The sequence below is a fragment of the Arachis ipaensis genome, chromosome B5 (assembly GCF_059453495.1).
Source record: "Arachis ipaensis isolate K30076 ecotype BB chromosome B5, ASM5945349v1, whole genome shotgun sequence".
Classification (NCBI taxonomy): domain Eukaryota; kingdom Viridiplantae; phylum Streptophyta; class Magnoliopsida; order Fabales; family Fabaceae; genus Arachis; species Arachis ipaensis.
In genome coordinates, this window is record NC_142440.1 from 108,560,803 (window position 1) to 108,585,258 (window position 24,456).

General features: G+C 36.4%; 1 non-coding gene across 1 annotated transcript; it reads left to right on the top strand.

The window, feature by feature from the left end:
- The first annotated feature begins 21,119 nt into the window (after window positions 1–21,119).
- On the top strand, window positions 21,120–21,227 carry LOC148565317 (small nucleolar RNA R71). Its single transcript, XR_015884286.1, has one exon. It is a non-coding gene; the product is annotated as a small nucleolar RNA R71 (small nucleolar RNA).
- The last annotated feature ends 3,229 nt before the right edge of the window (window positions 21,228–24,456 follow it).

Consider the following 24,456-nt stretch of genomic DNA (forward strand, 5'->3'; position numbering starts at 1 on the left):
CCACTTGAAGACGGGTGTAGAAACAAGATTTGGGATACGGGAATATATGAGGATCAAATTTGGGAGCTCAAAGCTTGTGAATAACTACATCAAAGCATGAGAAATTGACCTGGTATTGATAGAGCTTATCGGAAGTCCAAGCATTGGTGGAAGTTTCAAGATGAGTTCAAGCACAAGCCACCATGACATGGAGCTCACCAAATGTCCAACTTAAGGACAATAATTAAAAGTGCTAGGTAGGAGACAACCTACCATGGTATAATCCTTCCTTTTATTCCTAGTTTATTTTATTTTAATTTTATTAGTGTCATTCATAATGTTTGCATTAGCATCTGCATACTGCATTCTGCATTTTGCATAAAAAAAAAGAAAAAAGGAAGAAAAAAGAAGAGAAAAATGCACGTGACGCGCAAGCATCGCTGACGCGTCCGCGTCAATAGTGCTTTCAAAACAAGGAGAAAAGGAGCAGAGAGTCACATGAAAGCGTGGCTGGAGGCGTGTCTTAGGCACAAATATGCCCATGTGACCGCGTCGCTGACGCGCTCGCATCGTTTGCGAAATAGCCTCCCTGTCCGCGTCACCCACGCGAACGCGTGGCCCTTCAAAATCGATGTAAATGGGTGTATGGTAGCAAGTTATGGTGGAGTAGGGCTGGAATGATGCTGGAAGCACATGCCCTACCACGCGACCGCATGCCCCACGCGGCTGCGTCGTTTTTAAAATATGGCCATTCACGCGATCGCGTAACCCACGCGAACGCGTCACCCAGGTTTTTGGCAAAATGCATTTAAAACAGAGAGTTGTGCGTACGCGAGGCTGCACTCGCGCCAATCGCACAAACCAAGCCACGCAATCGTGTGACCCACGCGTTCGCGTCACCTGGAAAATATCGCACACCACGCGACCGCGTCACCTGCGTCGTACAACTTATCCAGATCAGCGCCAATTATCTTATCTTTTCTTTTCTAATCCTAATTTCTTCTATCTTTTCTTCTTTCTTCTTTCTTTCTTACTTACTTCTTCTTCATCTCTTTAACTTCTCATCCCTCTTCACTTCCATTCTATTTTTATTTAATTTATTTGCTTACTTTCATTCATTGCATTTTAATTTTGTGCATATTTTTATTTTCTTTCCTAACTTTATTATTTTTCCATTCGTGTTAAATTTTCTTATTCAACTGTTACATCTTTTCTTGAATTATTTTAGTGCTTACTGACTTGTTTTATTCTGATTGGGTAATATTATTTAAATCAATGCCAATCTTTTATACCTGTACTCCTCTTGCATTGATATGAACTTATACTGTCTTTTATTACCCACACTCATCCCCTTTGTTCTAAATTTTGCACCACTAGTATGCCATGTGCTTCTATTGTTTTCTCACTTGCATGTTGTAGCTACCATGTAATTGAGACCCCCATTATTTGGCATTAACCCACCCATACTGTATTTATTTTCTTATCTTTATTTCTGGGTTACTTTTCTTCTTTTCCTTTTCTTTCAGGATGGCCACCAAAGAAGGGAAAGGGAAAGCTTCTAAATGGGGAGACAAACAAGTCCATTCTCTGGAAGAAAAGCATTTGTTGGAGAAACCCGTCCACTCGCATATCTTAGCATGCACCGAGGACGGTGCAATCTTTAAGTGTGGGGAGGTCGATAGCGACTTCCATGGGTTAGTTATTTCCTTCTCAACACCAATGTTTAAATTTTCTTTGTTAAATGAGTTGTTGCATTTGCATGTTTATTTGATTTTTGTGCATATTTTACCACTTGGTTAAAGTGATATTTTTTTTTCAAGAAACTTTTTATAATATTTCACTAATTTGAATTAAAATTTTTATTGAACTTGTTTGAAGAAATATTATACTGGAACATGGTTTAGAGCTCAAACACACAAAACCAGTGAGATTTTGAGCCTATTTGAATTGGTTGCATTTTATCAACCAATATTTTATTTTTGGTGTGTGTTGTTCTCTCTAAAATTGTGATCTTTATCTTGCTTAATTCTATATTTCTATGGTTTGATGTATGCATGCACTTATATGATTGAGACCTTTGTTTCACTAACCCATATGGCCTTACTCTTTCATTATCCTTTGAAAACCAATGTTGAGCCTATTATATCCCTTTGTTCTTTACTTTAGCACATCATTAACTCTAAGCGGAAAACAATAATGTCCTTAATTTGAATCCCTAGTTAGCTTAGACTAGTGAGAGTGCTCATGAATTAAGTGTGGGAAAATTGGGTTTGGAAACATTTGGTTTGGGAATTGAGTATGTTAGAATTTTCTAAAAGTGTGAAAGAATGTTGAGAATATGTTCATGCATTCAATACCTTAATCATATGCATTGAAAAAGATAAAAAAAAATTATATGCCTTGAGAAAAGCAAAAGAAAGAAAAAAAATTATGAAAAAAATTATAAAAAAAAAAGAGAAAAAGAAAAAAAAAGAGCAAATAATAAAAAGGGGACAAAATGCCCCAAAGTAAATGGTGAAAGCAATGCATATGAATTGTACTCAAATTCGGATGCATGAATATGTGGAAAACATAATTAATGGGTAGTTATGCTTTATATTATGATTACATGTATTGTCTAAAGTTAGGTGGAAAGTTTAAGTTAATTAAGGATTCAGATTTTAGTCCACTTAGCCAAATACAATCCTACCTTGACCCTAACCCCATTACAACCCTTAAAAGACCTCTTGATATGCGTATTTATGCATCAAATTTTTGTTGATTGCTAGATGAAGAGAAAGCCTTAGAAATCAAGGTTAGTAAAGAATTGAGAGAGTCGAACTTTAAACACCTGAGCGATTAGAGTGTATACACTTCCGGTGAGGGTTCGATCCTCAATTCCTTGTTCCCGGCTTTCACAAGCTATTTTCTTCTTACAAGTTTACTTGTACTTTATTTTATGATGTGAATTAGTAAAATTCATTTCATGTCTGTTCTTGGAGAATTTGATTTACTTTTAACCAAGTAGGTAGAATCATCTTTTGCATGTAGTTGCATTCATAGAGATATGTTGCATTTCATACATCATACCATTCCTCTTTACTCCTTTATAGCTTCTCTTGAGCATAGCATGAGGACATGCTAATGTTTAAGTGTGGGGAGGTTGATAAACCACTATTTTATGGTTTATATTGTGCTAAATTGTGTGATTTTTCATCCATTATTCTCACGCTTATTCATAGAAATCGCATGTTTTATGTTTCCCTTCCTGATTTTGTGCTATGATTGAAAACATGCCTCTTTGACCTTAATTTTATTAATATTAATTCTCCCTTTATACCATTCAATGCCTTGATATGTGTGTTAAGTGTTTTCAGAGATTACAAGGCAGGAATGGCTCAGAGGATGGAATGGAAGCATGCAAAAATGGAAGGAATACAAGAAGTTGAAGAAATTGCTAAGTTGTCCAACCTGACCTCTTCGCACTCAAATGGTCATAAAGAGCTACAGAGGTCCAAATGACGCGGTTCCAGTTGCATTGGGAAGCTAACATCTGGGGCTTCGAGATAAGTGACGCGAACGTGTGCATCACGCGGACGCGTCACTTCTGTAAAATCAGCATGTTTGAATTCGAAACCATCAAATTCTGGGCTGTTTCTGACCCAGTTCTCGGCCCAGAAAACACAGATTAGAAGCTATAAAGTGGGGGAATGTATCCATTCATCAAACAACAATTCATACAACATTCATAATTAATAATTTTAGTTTTAGATGTAGCTTTTAGAGAGAGAGGCTCTCTCCTCTCTCTTAGGATTTAGATTTTTAGGATTTAGGATTTCTATTATGATTAGGCTACTTCTCTTCATTCCAGGTTCAATGTTCCTTTTATTTATTTTCCCAATTAATTTATGAATTTCCATGTTGTATTTGATTTCTTTTATTAATGCAATTTGAGGTATTTCAGATCTATGATTTTTACTTAGCTTTTTATATTCTTGGCTTTAATTAATTGATTAATTGGAGACACTTGAGTTATCAAACTCCTTGTGATTGATAATTGTTATCTTTGATGATTGATTTGGATCCCGCTAAAGCTAGTCTTTCCATAGGAATTGACTAGGACCAGAGGAATCAAATTGATTCATCCACTTAACTTACCTTCATAGTTAGAGGTTAACAAAGTGGGAGCAAAACCCAATTCTCATCACAATTGATAAGGATAACTAAGATAGGACGTCCAGTTTTCATACCTTACTAAGAGTTTTTATAATTATTAATTTATTTTTCTTGCCATTTAAATTACTTGTTCCTTTATTTCAAAAAACCAAAACAAAAATTCTACCTTTTCATAACTAATAATAAGTCATACTTCCCTGCAATTACTTGAGAAGACGACCCGAGGTTTGAATACTTCGGTTATAAATTTTATTGGGTTTTGTTACTTGTGACAACCAAATTTTTGTACGAAAAGATTCTCTGTTGGTTTAGAAAGTATACTTACAATGCGATTATATTTATAAAATTTCTTTACCGATAGAAATCCGATCGTCAGTGACTAACTCATGTCCTCTCATCAAGTTAATCTCTTCTAAACCACAGCAGTCCACCATATCTAAGTAACTCATGTCCTCTCATCAAGTTGAATCATGGCTTCTCACTGTAGCCGAAGATAAAGCTCTAAGCAATCCACTCTCCTTCGCGATCCTACTCAAAACTCCACAGACAAGGTCGGATCTTCTGGATCAGAGAGTGCTGCTTCTCTTACTCTAGCCTTAGTGCTACAGAGACCTCAGTAACCCACGGTCAACGGGATTTCATGTCACGTATCCATAGTTGCCCAGGCACTCTCTTGGAATCCGCAATGCATTCTCTAGCTTCAGTTCAATGCTATCCGGGTCTGGACTCGCACAGAACCCATGTAGAACAAGGATGAATGTCACGGTTCATCCTCAATTCGTTGCGATTGAAGAACGAGAACGCATAAGAGAATAAAATCAGATATATTGAAATAGAAACAGTAATATTATTAATCTATGAGAATCAGCAGATCTCCTAACCCTAACTTACGAGGTTTAGTTGCTCATAGCTTACAGAAAATAGAGTGTAATTCGAAAAATGGGGTGGAATAAGATCCTAACAGGGTTGATTTTCTCTTTTAAATACTAATCTAATAACTAGAGATTACATAAATGAGATAGACTGGACTCTTAGTGCAAAAATCTACTTCTTGGGCACACTTGGTGAGTGTTTAGACTGAGCTTGGGGTGACTCCACATGCTGGGACTCCTCTTGGGGTGTTGAACGCCAGGTTTGCTCCCTTTTGGGCATCCAAATGCCAGCTTGCTCCTTTTGGGGCGTTGAAACGCCAGGCAGGGGGTCAGATGGGCATTTAACGCCATTTTGGGCCATCATTCCAAAATATAAGTATGGAATATTATATATTTCTGAAAATCCCTAGATGTTAGCTTTCCAATGCCGTTGAGAGCGCATCAAACTTGAAGATTCTGGCATTTGGCGCTACCATGGCAGAGAAAAAGTATAGACTATTATATATCGTTGGAAATCATTGGAAGTTAGCTTTCCAATGCCTCTAAAACTGAATCAATTGGATCTCTATATCTCATGTTATTCTCGTTGGAGTGCGAGGAGGTCATGGTTGACAGCATCATCCACTTTCTTCTTTTTCTTCTATACGAACCTTGTCAAACTCGCCTGAATGCCACCTGTAACAAATCAAATTGAAAAACAACTTAAAGTAGCATTCATGGTGGCTACAAACACCTAAATATTGATTTAATTCAACAATTTCACATGCAAATTCACTAAGAAAAGATAAGAAAGATGCTCACGTATCACAACACCAAACTTTAAGTATTGCTTGTCCTCAAGCAACTGAAAACAATATAAACCTGAGATGTGAATTTGTATGAGAGTTGAGTTTTCAATAAAGCTTCTGTTTGTCTCAGAGTGGGGATAACACACTGAGACCCTGAATAGTTTCAGCATCTCGCTATCCTTTGAAGCTTAGGAATGTTAATGTCATTCGGAATTAAAATCTGATGCTAGGGCATTTTGCCCAGTTTCACTGACCTTTTCTTTATGGTTTTAAGGTAGTTTCATGCATTTTCTTAGGAAATAAGCATGTTTTGGGTAAATAATCACTTACATCTTGATTCAAGCAAACATTGTGAATTTTACATGATTTCATGAGAATTATGCATGAATTAAAAGACAAATTGAATGACGCATGTCTCATAACTTGAATTAGAGCTTTGATGCACTTTATTGCTTGATTTCAGGATAAAGGAAGCAAGGAAGAACCACGTTAGTAGCCACGTTAGTCTAGCTAACGTGACCACTAACGTGGAATGAAGGCTAGCTTGCAACGTTAATGAGAAAAGTGATTGCCAATAACGCCTTCGTGAGCCATCATAGCCCACGTGGAAGAGAAGTAGAACTCCAACGATTTTGGAATTTAATCACTTAAAATTGCCAAGGAGATCAATGAATGCATTGATTGAGGAAGAGATGAAAATGAACTTGATCCGGAGAATGCAACATCTCCTAAGCCCAATGAATTCCCCATTTCTGATCTTACCCATTCTCTTTACTTTATGCCATTTACTTTCATGCTAAACTTCCCTTCCCCATTTAAGATTCTGCAATTTACTTCCCGTCATTTATTTTTTGCTATTTACTTTCCCGCCATTTAATTTCCTGCAATTCTCAACTCACTTTCTGCTTAGCTCAACTAGAACATTCTTCCAATTAAAGTTGCTTGACCAATCAATCCCTGTGGGATTCGACCTCACTCTACTGTGAGTTTTTACTTGACGACAATTCGGTATACTTGCCGAAGGAGATTTGTTAAGGGACAAGTTTCTGTGCATCAAAATCCGGATAATATTATGAATTCTCTTGATTTTTTTACTTCGGATTAATCCTTGAACACAACATTTTCTTGTCTTTTCTTTGGTGCTTTGCACCTTGACCCTAGCCGTGACTCTAAATGTTTTGTCTCAAGCTTTCTTTGACACAGAAACATCACAAGTACTTAACTAGGGAACTCTTTGAGTTTGGATCTTTTCTATTGAACTTTTGTAGTTAGTGTGCTCAGAGCTTTTGGCATATTCTTTATTGCACTTGGCTTTGACTCTAAGTGCTCTGTCTCAAGAGTTCCTTGACACATTCACACCACAAGCATTTTGCTAGGAAAATAACTCTTTTGAGCTTTTGATCATTCTTAACCTTCCTAGCCATTGATGCTCAGAGCCTTTGGCATTGCCCTCTTATTTTCTTTTTCTTTTTGTTGTTTCTTTTACTTTAAGGATTAATTTCTTGTTTAATTTAGAGAATTCATAATAGTTGTCTAAATTCCTATTCCTCATGCATCAATATTCTTTGATCCAAATTCAAATATGCACTGTTTATATCATGCATTCAAAGTCAGAGATAACACCCACATTTAAGTAAATAAGACTACTCTTAAATATAAACTCAATTTCTCATGCAATACATCACTTCTTTTTTTTTATTTTTAGATTCAAACTCAGTGAGCAATACATGAGACATATTTTCAAATTAAAAACAAATGACTAAATCAAACTAAGAACCTAAGAAACTGAAAAGATTGTAGGTCCTACAACAGATAAAGGAAAGCAATAGAAAACAGGAACATAACATAATAACAACGAAAGAAAAATAGGATGAAAGGAACTCAACCACCTTAGTTCACCTCCCTTTGGTGCTATTGATGATAAGATAAAAAGAGAGCATGCTCTATAACCAAAAACTTGGTGCAGAATTTACAATCCACAAACCAATCGGCAAGTGCACCGAGTTGTACCAAGTAATACCTCAGGTGAGTGAGGGTCAATTCCACGAGGATTGATGGACCAAGCAACAATGATTGAGTGATTTACTTAGTTAGGCAAGCAGAAAATGGTTTTTTGAGATTTTAGTTTCATTAAATAGTAAATTCAAAGAATTAGAAGCAAGCAGTAAAATTGGTGTGAAGAATATGTGAGAAAATAGTTAAGGTTTCTGAGTTGTTTATTTTTCTGATTTCTATCTCTTACCATCTATTTTAATCATGCAAGATTCAATTCATGGCCAACTGTAATTGACTAAACCCTAATTCCTTAGTGATTTAGTCTCCTTTAACTTGGTAACCGCCAATTCCTTGGTCACTTAATTTTGATTAGAGATTTAAGTTCAATTCTAGTTTATTGGCCACAAAAATCCTAATTACCCAAATATAAGTTGATTATATGTCATGTATCCCATTAAGTCCAGATAATTAGTGATTTAGGAGAAGTTGCTTTCAAGCTTTTGTCCAAGTAAATTACTTTTCCAAGATTTAACAAGAACTGAAGTAGAAAAAGAGTTATCTTCCAATATACCCTAATCTCTAGGATGAAGAATGAAAGTAAATTCTTGGAACTGAAATCAATACATTAATCAAAATAGAGTGGCAATAGTATTAATCCATAGAATAAATAGAGCTCCTAACCTTAACAATGGAGGTTTAGTTGCTCATGGAGAAAGTAAACACTAGCAGAGAAAAAGTGTATGATATTGAAAAGTGCAAAAGAAGAGAAGAAAAACCCTAGGTCTGAATATCTTCTCCTTTTATATCTAATCCTAATAAATGCAAAATATATTTTCTAAAAGCTAAGAATATATTTTCTTAATTCAAAACTAAATTAAAAATCAAATTAAATTCTAAAGATTTGGTGCAGATTCACGTGGAAGCCTTTCTTTTGAGTATACTGGTGCCAAACTTGGAGTTTCTAGCATTTGGCGCAACCATGGTAGAGAAAAAGTATAAACTATTATATATCTTTGGAAAGCTCTGAAAGTTAGCTTTCCAATTCCGCTGAAACCGAATGAATTGGACTTCTATGGCTCAAGTTATGCTCATTGGAGTGCGAGGAGGTTAGGGTTAACAGCATCATCCACTTTCTTCCTTTTCTTCTACACGAACTCTGTCAAACTCGCCCGAATGCTACCTGTAACAAATCAAATTGCAAAACAACTCAAATTAGCATTTATGGTGGCTTAAAACACCTAAATATTTTTTTAATTCAACAATTTCACATGTAAATTCACCAAGAAAAGATAAGAAAGATGCTCACGCATCAATTATAGAGCAAGTTTATGATTTGAATTAAAATAGTAGTTGAAGCCCTTGTAGAATTCAACACCATTAAAACAACACATACATATGGAAGTGTTTGAACACCCCTAGCTATAAGCATAAAACAACAACCAAAATATTACAACCATAAACACAAAATAGCAACCAGATTAGTCATAAGGATAAAATAATCATGAGAAAATAGCAACCAAGAGAATTATTTCAGCATGATTTGGTTCTTCTTTATTCTCTTTTTTCTCACGCTACAAAACAACATGGTGATTACCATAAACAATGATGAAATAAAATAAAAAAATTGCCCATATCAAATAATAATAATTGAATACTCCAATACGCAATTAGTTTCCGAAATTGTACTTTTGGAATTTCCAAAGGAAGATTCACCAACATGTCGCCAATATTTCCAGAATATGGTTCAAAGTGTTTCTTCTTGATTCTTGTCTTGTAAGGCTTCCATGATCCTTGAACACTAGTCATCACCCGTAGCTTTAAGGATTGTGGAAGAATGAACTTTGACTACAAACACATTGATTTCATCATATCATATAAATAAAAAGATTATAAACGTATGGCATAAACATAAAGATAAATTGAGCTTATATTAATATACTTCCATATGGGCTTTTTTATTTTCTTAGGCACAGCTTTCCAATTAGTGTACTGATAAACTACAATTTTATGGTTTATCTTGTATTGAAATGAGTGGATTTTATCAGCTTATCTCACATTTATTCACTGAATTGGCATGGTTTTGTGAATTCCTCCTAAATTATTCTTAAGAGTAAAAAATGCTTTTTAGGCTCTTAAATTGCTAAATTTAATTTACTTTAATTCCATTTGATGCCTTGATATGTTTGTTAAGTAATTTCAGGCTTAGAAGGCAAAGATTGGATTGAAAAAATGAAGAAAAAACATGCAAGGTGGAGAATTCATGAAGAAATGAGGTTTTGGAACAATTCATGGTTAAGCGTATGCGTGCCTTGCTCTTACGCATGCTTTGGGAATTCATCATGTTGCGCGTACGCATGCCTCATGCGTACGCATGACATGAAGCATGTGGTTCACTTAAGAAAACACATGGTTGGCAATTTCTGGACCTTCTCAAGCCCAATCCAACTCTTTTCAGAAGCTATTTCTGTAACAGCCCGGACCACCCGCTAGCACGATATTGTCCGCTTTGGCACACAAGGCCTCACGGTTTTGCTTTTAACGATAGGGATGATAGCCGAAGCCCCCACACTCACTCGTCAAAATGCGTCATGCTAGGGAGAGGTATCCACACCCTTATAAGGCATGTGATGGTGTTTTTGTGGAAAAATGAATTTTCCAAAACACCCAAAACTAACCGGCAAGTGTACCGGGTCGTATCAAGTAGTAAAACTCACTTAGAGTGAGGTCGATCCCACAGGGATTGATGGATCAAGCAACTTTAGTGGGTGATTAGTTTAGTCAAGCTAACATTGAGTGAATTGAGTGAAAATTTGAGAACAGGATGTAAAGTGCAAAGAATTTAAAGTTGCAGAAAGTAAGTGTGCAAAAATTATAAAGTGCAGTAAGTAAAATTGGACAGAAACTTAAAGAGCAAGAAATATAAATTGCAAGAATCTTAAATGACAAGAAATGTAAATTGCATGAAATATAAAGGGGAGTGGGTGCTGGAAATTAAAATTCAACAGGAAAGTGTAAATAGCAATCAAATAGAGAAGTAAAAGATGCAAAATCATGCAACAGATCTAAACAGAAAAGGGAAATGCCTTGAAGAATTTTAAAGACAGAAAAGCAGTGCTTAATTTGCAACAATTTAAAAGTGGTTCAAGATCTCAGGAGTGGAAGAGACTAGAAAACAAGTCTAGATCTCAAATCCTTCCTTGATCCAACAAGAACAATTGCAAAATGAAAATGGAAGAGTAAATTGCAGAAGAGGAACAAGAGAAGTTGCAGATGGAGAGTGAAAATAGAATTCCTTCCAATCTCAATCCAAAAATTCAAAACAGAGAAGAAAACTAAGAAAGAAAGCAAAATGAAAACTAAAGAGTGCACAACTCCCTATTGGAGCTAGCCTCTTTTCTAATCGAGCTCCCTTTAAGAATTGAAGTAGATGCCTTTTTATAGGCTTTTCACAAAATGAAAATGAAAATGAAAAATGAAATTCTAAACAAATTACAATTAAAAATAAATTCCTAAGCTAACTTGTTCTTGTGCCTTTGAGTTAATGGGCCTTGCTTGCTTTTTATTTGAAGAGTAGTGGATCCGGATGTTAGCTCTTTAATTTGGTGAAGAATTGAATTAAATTGGATTTTTGGTTGAATTTTCAGCCCATGGGTCACACTCCCAGGGCAAAGCTCGGCTCTTGGCAAGAGCTTTGGCCAAGAGCTTTGGTTCCCTTCCTTGCCAAAGTGTGCGCACGTTCCTTCCTTGTGACAAGAGAACAAAGCTCTTTGCAAGAGCTTAAAAGCTCCTTGTCCTTGAGGTCCATGGTTCAAGTCTTGGGTGAAGCACTTGCTGGCCATTTTCCTTGGCACAAGAGTAGCGCCTAGTGTCTTCCCTTGGTATCCCTCTTCGAATCCTGGTGGAAGCACTTTGATTCATTTTTGCTTATTTTTGGCTCTTAAAGATGCCTTTCACTCGTGCCTCAATTCTATGCCAAATCTGGATTGCCATATATCATTGGAAAGCTCTAAATGTCAGCTTTCCAACACAACTAGAAGCACATCAATCGGACTTTTGTAGCTCACGTTATGGCCCTTTGAAGGAGGCATGGTCATGCTGTAAGTGCCCAAGTTTAACTTAGCGAAAATTTTTGCCTCCAAGCTCATTTTCCTTGAGGCAAGCCCGAAAAAGCTCTTTGGCAAGAGCTTCAAAGCTCTTTGCCAAGAGCTTGGCTCTTGGTTCCTTCTTCATGTGTTCTTGATAAAGCTCTTGGCAAGAGCTTTTAAGCTCTTGGCAAGAGCTTTGTGTTCTTGCTCCTTGTTTTGAGCCACACTTTTCTTCCTTTGGGCCACACTTCTCTTCCTTGATTTGGTCATGGGCCATGCTTTTAAAAGCGTGGCCTAAGCCTCCAAAGTGTGCTCCAACTCAAAGTGTGCCCAAAATTCCTCTTTTCTTCTTTTTAGCTTATTTTGTGCTCTTTTTGCTTCTTTTTCTTCTTATTTCCTACAAAGTTTATCAAATCAAAAGATCAAAGAAATATACCATTTAAGCACCAAAGAATGCAATATTTAAGCACAAATCATCAATTTCTTGTATGAAAAAGCATAGAAAAACATGACATGGTGACATGTCATCACAACACCAAACTTAAACCTTGCTTGTCCCCAAGCAAGAAAAGAATCATGCAATTAAGATTGACAATCCAAGGTAAGAAGAATAGCAACTCAATGTTCATGGTAGGCTAGTTTTCTAAGCATGCTACAATCACAAAAGAAATGTAAATGATTGATGCTTCTATCTAGCTCATTTTATGAAATCTTTTCCTTATAATTCTTCCTTGAAACAAGCTTTTGATATTTTTTTTTATTAGCTTCTCCTTTTAGGTGCTTTGCCCTATGAGTTGATAACAAAGCTACGATTCTAAATGCTTTGTTTTCAAGTATTACCACTTGATACATAAGCACCACAAGCATTTGAATTAGAGGACTTCATTAAGCTCATTTTTCTTTTCTTTTCTTTGACTCTCTAATCATTGATGCTCAGAACCTTGAGCTTTGAGGGAGTGCTTTTGCACTTGAGCCTAGCCTTGACTTCTAAGTGTTTTGTTTTCAAGCATTTGGCTTGATACATAAACACCACAAGTACTTAACAAATAAATTGCCATTGGTACTCAGAGCCTTCAGCTTTCTCATTCTTTCCCTTTTTCTTTTCTTGCCCTTTTTTGCTTTTTTTCAAGGTTTTCATGATTTCAAAAAATTTCACAAAATGTCCTAGATGAAAACTTCAATTAAATAAAATCCAATGCAATTGAGCAACAATTAATCATACTAGCTTTCCAATACTTGTATGCACATGCTAAACTCTTCTTTAATGCCTTGTTTGTTTATGATCATGATACTTTACTGCTTTAAGCTTTACAAAACTCAAGTTGGTAGTCATAATGGCATGGCAACATGTTACAAATTAATATTCAAGCTATGCTTATTTCATACACACATGTAAACAGAGAATATAAAGACAATCATACAATTTAAGTGCTGGAAACAAATGAGAAGAAAAGGAACTCTACAACCTTGTAGTTCATCTTCATTATTGTTGTCCTTTTTCCTCTATTCTTCTTCTTTCCCTTGCCAAACTCAGAATGCTTGCTCATCCTCAAGCAACAATTAGAACAATGGCTATGGGGCTAAGATAGATCATGAGTGTCTCACACAATGAAATGTTCGTAGTACATGTGTTTCAAGCAAGCAAAATTAAAGATAATAGTCAAGGCACAAGAGACAAAGACATTTTGATTGTATAGATAAGAAGGTGTGCACAATACATTGCATAAAAGATAAGTGGCACACCAAACTTAGTGTGACACTTTCACTTGGAATTAATGCAAGTATCTTGTAAGAATTGGAATCAAATTTTGTTGCATAGCAACACCAAACTTAGAATGCAATCATATGTCAATTTATTTGAATTAAAACTAAGCAAATGAAACTGTTATTTGTTAAGTACAATCACCAAGTCAAGAATCTGTCATGAATAAAAATCTCTTGGTGATGTATTAACAAACACAGTGAATAAGCAAACTAAAATGAAAGCATTTAAAAACAAAAAAAAATGACTAAAGAAAGTAGAATGAAAAAGTGTCAAATTAAAAGAGAAAAATAAAACTGCAGAGGCATTATGATTATGCAGACAAGTAGTGTTGCTTGAATGAATTGCATAGAAAATAAGTGGCACACCAAACTTAGAATCTTGGTGTGTCACTTTCAATTTTTGATTTGATGCAATCATCCAAAAAGATTGAAAACAATTTGTTGCAAGGCAACACCAAACTTAGAATGTAACCATATGCCAATTTATTGAATTTAATCAAAACAAAGAACGAAAACAAAGCAGAGAAGAGAAATTATACCTACGGTTGACATGTTGTTCACTTTCTTCCTCTTCTTCCAGTTTGTTAAGAGGAATGACCTAAAGGGGGGAGAAGATTCAGCTAGTGTCCCTTGTCTGGGCCTTTCCTCAGCAAGCTTCCTTTTGCAAATGGCTTGATTGATCTTGCTTGCTGGATTAGGGACAGAATTGGTGTTCTTGCTAGTTGCCTTCACTTCTTTGGATTCAAGACTTGGTTGCTGTGTGATTATTGGAGTTTTGTATTCATCCAGAGCCTTTTGAATTGGTGGTTCCATGAGCGTTTCCTCTACGTACTTCTCTGCTTCACTTGAGTTTGGAATGACTTCTTCACTTTCTTGCTCCTCCACTCCTTTCTTTACACCCAACATTTGACTTAATAGCTTTTTCATTGAGGAGGTTTGTTTATCTTCCCAACATTTCTTCATCTCCTTTTCATATTTTTCAATCACAAATTCAATTGTTGAGAGTTTTTGGGTCAGGGACGTTTGTGAGAGTTGTGAGTCTTCATGTTCCCTTGTCATCTCAAGTGCAGTTTCATTTTCAACCACCTCATTCTTTATTGAAAGTTCACTTGATGCAGTAGCCTCTTCCTCTTGTTTTTCCTCCTTCTTCGTTGCACTCACCAATTGAGCTAGCTACACTTCCATGTTTTTAAGGGAGTTCTCTTGTTCTTTCCAAACTTTCGTTGTCTTCTCCTCATATCTTTTGAGCATGGACTCAAGCTTTGAGAACCTTGAGTGGTTCATGGAAGTTTGTGTGGGTGGTGAGTTTTGAAAGGGGCTTTCTGTTGAAGCATGGTCAAGTGATGATATCTTTGGATGAATATCATATGGAGCATTAGAATTCCCTTTCCAGCCACCATTAGAATCATGACTTGCATCATTTTGTGGTGGAAGGAAATATCCCATATGGTTTTCTTGCTCATCTTATGTCTCTGAAGCAAATCTCCATGGATTGGAGTGCTTAGAATTTGTATTTTCTTGGTGATATTCCCAGCCATCATTAGAGATTGGTGATGGTGGGTAATATCCCATAAAATTTGTTTGATCATAAGATGAGTTGAACTCTATTTGAATTTTGTAAAACACAATACCAAGGAAAATTAAAATTCATATCTCAGAGATGAATTTCTTAGTGAGGCAATAACTCAAACACCTTGGTTTCAATCTAAAACAGAAAACAAAAATAAAGAAAATGCTTGATCTAGACTTCTCACCCACTTAATCATTGTTGATCTAAATCAATCCCCGGCAACGGCGCCAAAAACTTGATGGTGTTTTTGTGGAAAAACGAATTTTCCAAAACACCCAAAACTAACCGGCAAGTGTACCGGGTCGTATCAAGTAGTAAAACTCACTTAGAGTGAGGTCGATCCCACAGGGATTGATGGATCAAGCAACTTTAGTGGGTGATTAGTTTAGTCAAGCTAACATTGAGTGAATTGAGTGAAAATTTGAGAACAGAATGTAAAGTGCAAAGAATTTAAAGTTGCAGAAAGTAAGTGTGCAGAAATTATAAAGTGCAGTAAGTAAAATTGGACAGAAACTTAAAGAGCAAGAAATGTAAATTGCAAGAATCTTAAATGACAAGAAATGTAAATTGCATGAAATATAAAGGGGAGTGGGTGCTGGAAATTAAAATTCAACAGGAAAGTGTAAATAGCAATCAAACAGAGAAGTAAAAGATGCAAAATCATGCAACAGATCTAAACAGAAAAGGGAAATGCCTTGAAGAATTTTAAAGACAGAAAAGCAGTGCTTAATTTGCATCAATTTAAAAGTGGTTCAAGATCTCAGGAGTGGAAGAGACTAGAAAACAAGTCTAGATCTCAAATCCTTCCTTGATCCAACAAGAACAATTGCAAAATGAAAATGGAAGAGTAAATTGCAGAAGAGGAACAAGAGAAGTTGCAGATGGAGAGTGAAAACAGAATTCCTTCCAATCTCAATCCAAAAATTCAAAACAGAGAAGAAAACTAAGAAAGAAAGCAAAATGAAAACTAAAGAGTGCACAACTCCCTATTGGAGCTAGCCTCTTTTCTAATCGAGCTCCCCTTAAGAATTGATGTAGATGCCTTTTTATAGGCTTTTCACAAAATGAAAATGAAAATGAAAAATGAAATTCTAAACAAATTACAATTAAAAATAAATTCCTAAGCTAACTTGTTCTTGTGCCTTTGAGTTAATGGGCCTTGCTTGCTTTTTATTTGAAGAGTAGTGGATCCGGATGTTGGCTCTTTAATTTGGTGAAGAATTGAATTAAATTGGATTTTTGGTTTAATTTTCAGCCCATGGGTCACACTCCCAGGGCAAAGCTCGGCTCTTGGCTAGAGCTTTGGCCAAGAGCTTTGGTTCCCTTCCTTGCCAAAGTGTGCGCACGTTCCTTCCTTGTGACAAGAGAACAAAGCTCTTTGCAAGAGCTTAAAAGCTCCTTGTCCTTGAGGTCCATGGTTCAAGTCTTGGGTGAAGCACTTGCTGGCCATTTTCCTTGGCACAAGAGTAGCGCCTAGTGTCTTCCCTTGGTATCCCTCTTCGAATCCTGGTGGAAGCACTTTGATTCATTTTTGCTTGTTTTTGGCCCTTAAAGATGCCTTTCACTCGTGCCTCAATTCTATGCCAAATCTGGATTGCCATATATCGTTGGAAAGCTCTAAATGTCAGCTTTCCAACACAACTAGAAGCACATCAATCGGACTTTTGTAGCTCACGTTATGGCCCTTTGAAGGAGGCATGGTCATGCTGTAAGTGCCCAAGTTTAACTTAGCGAAAATTTTTGCCTCCAAGCTCATTTTTCTTGAGGCAAGCCCGAAAAAGCTCTTTGGCAAGAGCTTCAAAGCTCTTTGCCAAGAGCTTGGCTCTTGGTTCCTTCTTCATGTGTTCTTGATAAAGCTCTTGGCAAGAGCTTTTAAGCTCTTGGCAAGAGCTTTGTGTTCTTGCTCCTTGTTTTGAGCCACACTTTTCTTCCTTTGGGCCACACTTCTCTTCCTTGATTTGGTCATGGGCCATGCTTTTAAAAGCGTGGCCTAAGCCTCCAAAGTGTGCTCCAACTTCAAAGTGTGCCCAAAATTTCTCTTTTCTTCTTTTTAGCTTATTTTGTGCTCTTTTTGCTTCTTTTTCTTCTTATTTCCTACAAAGTTTATCAAATCAAAAGATCAAAGAAATATACCATTTAAGCACCAAAGAATGCAATATTTAAGCATAAATCATCAATTTCTTGTATGAAAAAGCATAGAAAAATATGACATGGTGACATGTCATCAGCATGCTTCGTTCCCCTCCCCAACCGATGTGGGACCTTACAATCCACCCCCTAGGGAAGCCCAGCGCCCTCATTGGCACATCGATCCAGGCTCCGGCTCTGATACCATCTGTAACAGCCCAGACCACCCGCTAGCACGATATTATCTGCTTTGGCGCACAAAGCCTCACGGTTTTGCCTTTGATGATAGGGATGATAGCCTGGTACACAAAATTGTGATCTCTGAAACGGCGCCAATAATTTGGTACGCACGATCATAATCTCAACTCTTTTTCACAACTCCGCACAACTAACCAGCAAGTGCACTGGGTCGTCCAAGTAATAAACCTTACGTGAGTAAGGGTCGATCCCACAGAGATTGTTGGCTTGAAGTAAGCTATGGTCATCCTTGTAAATCTCAGTCAGGTAGATTCAAATGGTTATGAAGTTTTGATAATTAAAATATAATTAAAATATAAAATAAGATAGAGATACTTCTGTAATTCATTGGTGAGAATTTCAGATAAGCGTATAGAAATGCTCCTTCTGAATCTCCTTCGAAATTTATGTACTTCTTGTTCTTTTGTAATTAAAGCACTTTTCAATTAAGAAAGGTAATGGATTCATAGGACATTCATAGCTTTAAGGCATAGACACTAGACACTAATGATCATATAATGAAAACATAAACATAGATAAACATAAAGCATAGAGAACGAAAAACAGAAAAATGAAGAACAAGGAAATTAAAGAACGGGTCCACCTTAGTGATGGTGGCTAGTTCTTCCTCTTGAAGATCTTATGGAGTGCTTTAGCTCCTCAATGTCTCTTCCTTGCCTTTGTTGCTCCTCCCTCATAGCTCTTTGATCTTCTCTAATCTCATGGAGAATGATGGAGTTTACTTGGTGCTCCACCCTTAGTTGTCCCATGTTGGAACTTAATTCCCCTAGGGAGGTGTTAATTTGCTCCCAATAGTTTTGTGGAGGAAAGTGCATCCCTTGAGGCATCTCAGGGATTTCATGATGAGAAATTTCCTCATGCTCTTGTTGAGGTCCATGAATGGGCTCTCTTGTTTGCTCCATCCTTTTCTTAGTGATGGGCTTGTGAGATGAATCTCTCCATCTCCCATGACTCGGAGGTGGAAACTTTTGCCTTCCCTTTCCTCTTTCTTGAAGTTTCTCTGGCCTTAGGTACCATTAATGGTTATGGAAAAACAAAAAGCAATGCTTTTACCACACCAAACTTAAAAGGTTTGCTCGTCGTCGAGCAAAAGAAGAAGGAAAGTATTAGAAGAAGAAGAAAATGGAAGAGATGAAGGGAGATATGTGGTTTGGCCAAGGGGTAGAAGTAGTGGTTGTAATGTGTGAAAAATGAAGGAGTGGTGAGGGGTTTATATAGGGTTGGGGGGTTTTGGGTAGAGTGAATGAGGTGATTAGTGAAGGGTATTTGGGAAAGAGATATGGAGGTAATTGGTGAAGGGTATTTGGGGAAGAGTGTTATGAAAAGGTGGAAAAGAGAGAGAGAGAGAGGTGGGGTATATGGGGATCCTGTGGGGCCCACAGATCCTGAGGGGTCAAGGACTTATCATCTCTGCTCCATTGAGGCATGCAAAAATGCCCTTAGAGTGCAATCCTGGCGTTTAACGCCAGACTGCTGCTTGTTTCTGGCGTTAAACGTCAGCTTTTCTCCCTTTCTTGGCATTTAACGCCAACTTGGTGCTCTGTTTTAGCGTTAAACGCCAGACTGTAGCTTGTTTCTGGCGTTTAACGCAAGCTTGATGCTTCTTTCTAGCGTTAAATGCCAGTCTGATGCTTCTTACTGTTGTTTAAACGCCAGTAAGCTCTTCCTCCAGGGTGAGCTATTTTTAATGCTGTTTTTCATTCTGTTTTTGATTTTTCAGTTGTTTTTGTGACTTCACATGATCATCAACCTAAAGAAAACATAAAATAACAATGGAAAATAAATAGATATAATTAAATAACATTGGGTTTCCTCCCAATAAGCGCTTCTTTAATGTCAATAGCTTGACAGTGAGCTCTCATGGAGCCTCACAGATAATCAAAGTAGGGTTGAGGTCTCTCAACACCAAACTTAGAGTTTGGTTGTGGCCTCCCAACACCAAACTTAGAGTTTGAATGTGGGGGTTTTGTTTGACTCTGTATGGAGAGAAGCTTTTCATGCTTCCTCTCCATGGTTACAGAAGGAGAACCTTGAGTCTTGAATACAAGGTAGTCCTCATTCAACTGAAGGACCAACTCTCCTCTATCAATATCAATCACAGCTTTTGCTGTGGCTATGAAGGGTCTAACAAGGATGATGGATTCATCCTCATCCTTCCCAACGTCTAGGATTATGAAATCAGCAGGGATGTAAAGGCCTTCAACCTTCACTAGCACGTCCTCTACTAATCTATAAGCCTGTTTCATTGATTTGTCTGTCATCTCTAGTGAGATTTTTGCAGCTTGTACCTCAAAGATTCTCAGTTTCTCCATTACAGAGAGTGGCATGAGGTTTATCCCTGACCCCAGGTCACATAGAGCCTTCTCAAAGGTAATGGTACCTATGGTACAAGGTATGAAGAATTTTCCGGGATCCGATTTCTTCTGAGGTAATGTCTGCCTCATTAATGCATTCATTTATTGGTGAACAAGGGGGGGTTCATCCTCCCAAGTCTCAGTATCAAATAATTTGGCATTCAGCTTCATGATTGCTCCAAGATACTTAGCAACTTGCTCTTCAGTGATGTCTTCATCCTCTTCAGAGGAAGAATATTCATCAGAGCTCATGAATGGCAGAAGAAAGTTCAATGGAATCTCGATGGTCTCTGTATGAGCCTCAGATTCCTTTGGTTCCTCAAAGGGAAACTGCTTTCTGTCCAGAGGACGTCCCATGAGGCTTTTCTCACTGGGACTCACGTCCTCCTCACTCTCTCCAGGTTTGGCCATGTTAGTCATGGTTATGGCCTTGCACTCTCTCTTGGGATTTTCTTTTGTATTGCTTGGGAGAGTACTGGGAGGAGTTTCATTAATCTTCTTACTCAGCTAACCCACCTGTGCCTCTAAATTTCTAATCGAAGACCTTGTTTCATTCATGAAATTTAGTATGGTCTTGGATAGATCAGAGACTATGGTTGCCAGGCTAGAATGGCTCTGTTCAGAATTCTCTGTCTGTTGCTGAGAAGATGATGGAAAGGGCTTGCTATTGCTAAACCTATTTCTTCCACCATTATTATTGAAGCCTTGTTGAGGCTTCTGTGGTCCTTCCATGAGAAATTTGGATGATTTCTCCATGAAAGATTATAGAAGTTTCCATAGGGTTCTCCCATGTAATTCACCTCTGCCATTGTAGGGTTCTCAGGATCATAAGTTTCTTCTTCAGAAGATGCTTCTTTAGTACTATTGGATGCAGCTTGCAATCCATTCAGACTCTGAGAAATCATATTGACTTGCTAAGTCAATATTTTGTTCTGAGCCAATACGGCATTCAGAGTATCAATTTCAAGAACTCCCTTCCTCTGAGGCGTCCCATTGTTCACAGGATTCCTCTCAGAGGTGTACATGAACTGGTTATTTGCAACCATTTTAATGAGTTCCTGAGCTTCTGCAGGGGTTTTTAGATGAAGAGATTCTCCTGCAGAATGGTCCAATGACATTTTTGACAACTCTGACAGACCATCATAGAATATACATATGATGCTCCATTCTGGAAGCATGTCAGTAGGACACCTTTTGATCAATTGCTTATATCTTTCCCAAGCTTCATAGAGGGACTCACCTTCCTTCTGTCTGAAGGTTTGAATTTCCACTCTAAGCTTGCTCATCTTTTGAGGTGGAAAAAATTTGGCCAGGAAAGCACTGACCAGCTTTTCCCAAGAGTTCAGGCTTTCCTTAGATTGTGAATCCAACCATGTTCTAGTTCTGTCTCTTACAACAAAGGAGAAAACCATAAGTCTGTAGACCTCAGGATTAACCCCATTGGTCTTAACAGTGTCATAGATTTGCAAGAATTCAGCTAAGAACTGATGAGGATCTTCCAATGGAAGTCCATGAAACTTGCAATACTGTTGCATTAGAGAAACTAATTGAGGCTTAAGCTCAAAGTTGTTTGCTCTAATTGCAGGAATTGAGATGCTTCTTCATAGAAGTCAGAAGTTGGTGCAATAAAGTCACCAAGCATCTTCCTTGCATCTCCACCATTTTTGTTATTTTTGGCTGCCATAACTTCTTCTTTTTCGAAAATTTCTGTTAGGTCCTCTCCAGAGTGTTGTGCTTTAGCTTCTCTTAGCTTCCTCTTTAGAGTCCTTTCAGGTAGGGTCAGCTTCAACAAGAATGTTGTTATCCTTGTTCCTGCTCATATGAAAAAGAAGAGAATAGAGAAGAAGAGGAATCCTCTATGTCACAGTATAGAGATTCCTTTATGTGAGTAGAAGAATAGAAGAATGAGGTAGATATAGAATGAGAAGAATTCGAACACAGAGAGAGGGAGAGGGTTTGAATTATAAGAAGAAGAGAAGTGTTAGTAAATAAATAAAATAAATAGAAAGAGATGAGAGAGAGAGGAAATTTGAATATTAATTTAAAGAAAAGAAAAATACTTTTATTTTTATTTTAATTATTGGTTAGAATTCGAAATTTAAGAAGAGAGATAAAATTAATTTGAAAACTAAATAAATTAATTAATTAAAAAGATTTTTGAAAAAGTTGTTAGTTGGTTTTCGAAAATTAGTGAGGGAGAAAAGTGGTTAGGTGGTTTTGAAAAAGATAAGAAATAGTAAACTTTTTAAAATTAAAACAAACAAATCAAGTGGTTAATTGAGAAAGATTTGAAAATCAATTTTGAAGAGATAGGAAGTTAGAGAAGGATTTTGAAATTAAATTTTGAAAAAGATATGATTGATAATCATTTTGAAAAAGATTGAAAAGAAAATTAAAAAGATTTGATTTTTGAAATTAAAGTTGATTACTTGACTAACAAGAAACTAAAAGATATGATTCTAGAATTTAAAGATTGAACCTTTCTTAATAGGCAAGTAACAACTTGAAATTTTTGGATTTAAACATTAATTTTTAGCAATAATTTCAAAAATATGAAATAAAAATAAGGAAAAGATTTTGAAAATTAAATTTGGAGAATTTTCGAAAAACATGAAAGAAAAATGAAAAAGATTTGATTTTAAAAAAGATTTGAAAAGATAGAATTTTTAATTTGAAATTTTGACTTGACTAACAAGAAACAACTAAAATTTAAAATTTTGACTAAATCAACACAAAATTTCGAAATTTATGAGTAAATAAGAGAAAGATATTTTTTTATTTTTGAATTTTTAATGAGGAGAGAAAAAAACAACAAAATGACACAAGACATAAAAATTTAAGATTAAAACAAAAAATGCATGCAAAAACACTTTGAATGTCAAGATGAACACCAAGAACACTTTGAAGATCATGTTGAACATCAAGAACATATTTTTGAAAATTTTTAAGAAAAGAAAGACATGCAAGACACCAAACTTAAAAATTTTTAAACTTTAGACACTAATAATTCAAAAATGCATATGAAAAACAAGAAAAGACACAAAACAAGAAAATTTAAAGATCAAACAAGGAAAATCATCAAGAACAACTTGAAGATCAACGAAGAACACAATGCATATATTTTCGAAAATTAAAGAAAAATTAAAACATGCAATTGACACCAAACTTAAAATTTGACACTAGACTCAAACAAGAAACACAAAATTTTTGGTTTTTATGGTTTTATTGATTTTTTTTTTGTATTTTCCGAAAATTATTTTGGAAAAAGAAAATAAAGAGATACAAAATTTTTAATAAGAATTCCAGGATTCATGCAATGTTAGTCTAAAGCTTCGGTCCAAAAGAATTAGACATGGCTAAATGGCCAGCCAAGCTTCAGCATACAAATACAGACATGTCCTTTCTACAATAAAAAGTAGAAACCTCGGTCCAAAAGATTAGACATGACTTAACAGCTAGCCAGGCTTCAACATATCTCAAGAAGCTCTAGAATTCATTCTTAAAAATTCTGAAGAACAATTTTTTTTAAATTTTTTTGAATTTTTTCGAAAACTAAAATTTTTTTGTATTTTTTTTCGAAAATAAAAAATAAAAATCTTAAAAATAAAATAAAATTACCTAATCTAAGCAACAAGATGAACCGTCAGTTGTCCAAACTCGAACAATCCCCGACAACGGCACCAAAAACTTGGTGTGGGAAATTGTGATTCACACTTTTCACAACTCCGCACAACTAACCAGCAAGTGCACTGGGTCGTCCAAGTAATACCTTACGTGAGTAAAGGTCAATCCCATGGAGATTGTCGGCTTGAAGCAAGTTATGGTCATCTTTGTAAATCTGAGTCAAGTAGATTCAATTGGTTATGAGGTTTTGATAATTTAAATATAAATAAAGCATAAAATAAAATAAAGTTACTTCTGTAATTCATTGGTGAGAATTTCAGATAAGCATCTGGAGATGCTTTGTTACTTCTGAACCTCTGCTTTCCTATTGTCTTCTTCCAATCATGCATGCTCCCTTCCATGGCAAGCTGTATGATCCTCTCGGATGAAAAATACCAGGTACGATATTTGCACGGCTAATCAACTATCGGATTGTTCGTCTCGGATGAAAAATACCATGTACAGCTACCGCACGGCTAATCATCTGTCAGTTTCCGCTAGTGTCAGAATAGGACCCTTGTCCTTTTGCACACTGTCACTGCGCCAAACATTCACAAGTTTGAAGCTCGTCACAGTCATCCCTTCCCAAATCCTACTCAGAATACCACAGACAAGGTTTAGACTTTCCGGATCCCAGGAATGCTGCCAATGATTCCAGCCTATACCACGAAGATACTAATCTCACGGACTCAGTCTGTGTATTAGATACCGAAGAGATATGCACTTAAACTGTCGCCCAATGACTACGTTGAGCTCAGATAGAATGGAAGTGGTTGTCAGGCACGAGTTCATAGAATTGAGAATAATGATGAGTGTCACAGATCATATCATTCTCCAGATTGAAGT